Source organism: Parus major, chromosome Z (genome assembly GCF_001522545.3).
Source record: "Parus major isolate Abel chromosome Z, Parus_major1.1, whole genome shotgun sequence".
In the NCBI taxonomy this organism is placed as follows: Eukaryota; Metazoa; Chordata; class Aves; order Passeriformes; family Paridae; genus Parus; species Parus major.
The window spans coordinates 44,124,474-44,129,575 of record NC_031799.1 but is presented as its reverse complement, the minus strand read 5'-3'; positions in this window follow the sequence as shown (position 1 = coordinate 44,129,575).

Here is a 5,102-nt window from a genome sequence, read left to right as displayed (position 1 = left end):
AAATTAAAAACAATGTACAGTACAGTGATGTACAGCAATTTAAAAGGTAAAATGAAAAGCAATGAAAATTTTCTGTTTATTATGATAATAATAATAGAGTGAATAGCAAGAAAAATACTGAAGAAATTAAGCTCTAAGAGGGCTGTGTAAAGTAACCTCTAAACCCTTAATGACTTTTTCTGACTGCTAATGGAGGACCTTTTGGGGTTTTGAAAGTCTGGGAAAAAGTAGATGTAATGATCCTTTCAGCAGAATAGGAAAAAGAAAAGACTGGAGAATTCTACAACAGATAATTTTTAAAGTTTGGCTTCTAAGAAAATACAGAAAGAAACCCGTTTATGTACGTAGCTGGAGGAGAGAAATAGCAGCCAGGGTGACTTAATCAAGAGCAAACTGCGTAGAGTGGAGTTTCCTCTATGGCAGAGTCAGAAGTCTCTGGACAGAAGGAAAGTAATGACTGTCACAACTCTTGACTGATGAGGATGTAACACAATAGATATTTTGTGTCTTACATTGAGGGCTTAGGAGAGATAGAAGGTGGTGGTAAATGTTTTTGAAAGCTGAAGAGTTTGTTTTAGTAGGATTATTACATTATTACATTAATGAAATGTAGGATTTTTTGAGTAGGATTCTCTGTGGAGGCTGCAACAGATGTAGAATATCTCAGTATTTCCACTGATAGGTGTAAAAATATTAAGCCAGTGAGTAAGCCATGGTCAGGTGTCTGTAAATGTGTTCGAGCACCATCTTAAAACTAAATTGCAGACATACGTGTTCAGGAGGAGAGGACTAGAATTCACCAAGGAGGCATGGGAAGTCCTACTTATGTGGAGAACAGTCACCTGGTGAATTCATGGGGATGAGTCACTACCTCAGCTTAATGAAGGCTGCACAATGTGTCAAGGCTTCCAGGCAGAAGGAGGTGTACATCCATTAGGATGAACTTTATCTTGCATAACAGATTATGCCACATTGTTCTAAACAGATGTCTCACCTGGAATACTGTGGGAAAATGTGACCTTTGAGGAAAGACTGAGGTTTCTCATGTCTCTTATTGAGTCATCTCTTTAAAACAGTCCCCAACTATATAAAAGGCTATGGCTAAGAAAGAAGGAACAGTCTGTTCTCAATAATCGTATAGGACAGTAGATTTTAGACCTGCAGATAAAAGTCTTCCAAAATAGTGGGAAGAGATTTCTCCCACCTTATCTTAGATACCCCTAGAAACAAGGGTGTCATCCTTTTTCCTGGGAAGCATTTCTAGTCAGAAGAGATGCACACGTAATGATACAAACCAGATGGAACTGATAGAGACAGACAACTTCTTAGAACTGGAGGGAAACATATTTTTCTGTGGGTCCAGCCTTCCTGCCCATGGCCTGTCAGGCCAGTTATATGTAAGGAAACCATTGCTTGTACACCAGTAAAAACTTCATTTGCAGCTGTGTAAATCTCCCAGTGACTGGAGTGATTTTATTTATGGTAAACACAAGGAAAGATGGAGACTGCCTTCTGCCTTTCAATGTCTCTGCAACTCCAGCTGCAATCTGGGCCATTCCAGTGCACAGTAAAATACAAGCCTTGTTTCATCCCACAGTAACAGCGAGGGAAAAGGGTAGAGTAAAACAAACTAAATCTCTTTCAAGGGGACTAACACATTTTGAATTCTGGTGTCCCAAAGGAATGAAATTTACTCTCAGGTCTTTGAAGAAAGTCTGAAGTGAAGTTTAGCTCTTCTTACAGTCCAGCATACTGTTGCCTGGAAGTTTTTACAATCCATTGGATCCTCCTCATACCAGGTGGAATTTGTGGAAGAGAAAGTCTCCTGGGAGCTCTCAGAAATGTTTAAAAGTCCAAGAATCATATGAGTGATCAAATGTCCAGCAATTATATGAAGTGGATGTCACAGGACAGAGCTATGCACTTAGAGGATGTACTCAGGATGTCCTACATCTGGACAGAAGGTCCTTTGGGCTTGGTAACATGTGATGTTTTCTTGACCAAAAGAAAGGTTTTGTGGATGCACTAAGGGTTATGAAAATTGTTGTATGTGCTTTTTAGCTGTGATTTCAGAGCTGAAAATATGCAAAAGCGTGAATTATTCATATTGAATCAAAATTGGCACTCTTTTGGATCCAAACCTTACAGATATTCATACTTGATTTGGTATGAAAGGTTATGTTCAGTTGAAGATAAATGCTTTTGTTTCAAAACATTCTTAAGAAAAGCTGTGTTCAAGGGTGATACTCCAGGCTCCAAATAATGAAATATTTGAGTTCAGTTCCTGCTTCTGCACTAAGGTTTTGAAATTTAGCAAGAACATTTCCTCTTAACAAGGAGGAAGAATGAAGGTCCTAACATACTGATGTTCATGACTGCAGAAGTGGAGAAACTGAGGCAGTATTTCTTGAGGCAAGCCAGGGCCATGTAACTGCTGATCAATTGAAACCATGTGGGAAAGGCAGGTGGAAATCTAAATCCGCCTTGCAAATGGAGCCAGCAGAGCCAGAGCAACCCCTTTGGTGGGCTGATGTACTCAGAATTACAAGTGTGACGCAAAGATGCATAAGTGCTCCCTTAGGCCTTCAGGGATATTCATTGCTGGCATAACAATGATAACTGAGGTGGATATAGCCTAAGCTTGCAATAGGATAATGTTCTTTGAATGGCCTTAGGCAGACAATGGAGGATTTTGGAGGAGGATGAGGCTGCTATTTTAGGAAACTTGTGCTAGGCTGTCACACAGCATAATAACATGCGAACACGTGTGGTTGCACAAACTTGTTTCCAATAGCTTTAAACTCAAATTGCAGAATTGGCATAAGACCCCTTGTTTATTGCATGTTGGTAGATGCCATTGAAACAGTGTTCCAACTGGAAAACTCAAATATTTAAGCTCTCCTGAAGGCTTGGCTGGTAGCTAGGAAAACAAGGTGGAGTTTCTGGGAATAAAATTCCTACCCTCCCAGAAACTCATATGACAGTCTCTCCCTAGTGCTAGCATGAAAACTACTGAAAATTTGTAGAGTAAAATCATCTGGCTGATGTGGTGCAAAACATATTGCCCAGGAAAAGCAGTAATTTTAGGGCCATTTATGGGACTGTGTCTAAAGCAGTGGGAGCAGACACTGCCTGGAAAGCAGAAAGAGGGATGGTACATGCATGGGGTGTTTGAGCTCCTAAGATACTTTATGCTCCTTCTTCGTGGGAACGTTGTTTTTCCCCCTAACCAAGAAGCTGTGGGTATGGGAGCTGCACATATTTAAGCTAATTTGATTAGACATTATCCGTACAGGGTACTGTATTGACAGCTATACCCAAACCTTTCTGACCCACTCATCTGTTGGCATAACGAGATTGCAGCTTATCTGATTTACCACATAATATTCTCATGCCACCTGCTTGTATACAAGAATAAGCTTTCCTGCCTGCAGCCAGGGGAGCCCAGTGAGGATCAGAGCCATGTCTTTCATCCCTCCTGGGCCAGGGTCTTCTTCTGTCCCCCAGAGTCTGGCCTCCTCCTTCAGCTGCACATGGATTGTCACTTGTCACGTGGAGGGTTAGCATGCAAAACCTTATGGCTCTTGCTCAGCATCCTCCCCCTGTCCTTCCACTTGTGGCTCTCCAGACACCTTTAGATGCCACCACAGCACAACCTTGCCACTTGGGATCTCACCCCAGACTCTGCTGGGCCCTAGTCCTGGCCTGTAGTCCCAGCTAGTGCAGCCACCAGTGGGTGGGATACTGCCACAGCTTCCCTGTCTACACACGTGGTCAAGCTGATTTGGGCTGGACTGGGACAGAGTGCACCTGGGCCAGTCTGGGGATGGCACCAAGCTTGGGGGTGCAGGGGTCAGGGCCACCCTTCCTCACCAGCTCAGGGGCTGGAGAACCTCCTCCAGCCTCGGCAAGCACCGAGTCCTGTCCCCGGTGCTCGGCGCAGGGGACAGCCATGGGGACAGCTGTCAGCTGGGGCAACTGCATGAGCACAGCTTGAGATGTATTTGTTTTAGTGCAATCAACCTATCACACAGAAGTACAGCAATCTGACTCACACACAGGAGCACAGCAGCAGACTCTAGGCCTGCAGAAAATGCAGTTGAGCCAGAGCTGGTTATGCTAGAGCTGCATTTCCTTGCTGGCAGGACAGCTGATAGCTGAATTCATTAAATGTTTCCAATAATGTATAAATCCCTTGCACTTTTGTGTATAGGAGAAAGTGCTGCTGGCAGTCCAGTTGCAAAGGGGAAGCACTTTGTCATATGCATGCATTTTAGCCAGAAAGTTGACTTCACCTTGTCATGACAAAGGAACATCAGCCCTCAATTTATTAATTCCTTTGGAGAATTACCTTAAAAATAGTATACAGCTTTTTGTATTGCATTGGTAAATTGCAGGAGTTAGTCAGAGATTTCCATCTGAATTGTTCTTGTTGAAGGGAGATGAGTTTCTGAAAGCACATGGGTCAGTGTTAAGTGTGTCTGTTGTTAAGTGTGATTGTTACCATTTTGAGAGATATTTTTGAGGAAATGTACCTCTGCCATGCCAGAAGACTGGAAATGCACCTGAGTCTGTAAGTCACTGCAGGCTGGATGTGCCTTCTTGACTTCCTACTCCTTCTATACGTTGCAAATATGCACAGATTCTCTTATTCTTAATTTCATGAAGAGATTGCTCTGTTAAAAAATATTACAGTATTTTTATATATAATATTTTTAAATAAAATATACTGTATAAGTGGCAATTCCTGCATGTCATGTAGACTTCTAAGCCTACATAAGTTTATTGTGTTTCAATTGACAGATTGTACCCAAAGCTCTTAGCACAAATCACTGGACCTTGAATAAGAAGATTACTTCATTCATCAAATGTTCTGTGAAGCTGAAGGACTAAAAAGATCTTTAAACTCTTCTCACACTAAGCCATGTGCACAAAACACTTCCTTCCTAAGTTTCTTCCCAAAATGCTCTGGGCATGGAATTAAGGAAGGCATAGTGATGTAGGACATATGAAAACTCTTAGAATGACAAAAAATATGTGCTGAGGTGTACCCAGAAGTAAGTTTGCTTATGCAGTGTCATGAAGAAACAATGAAGAAAAGA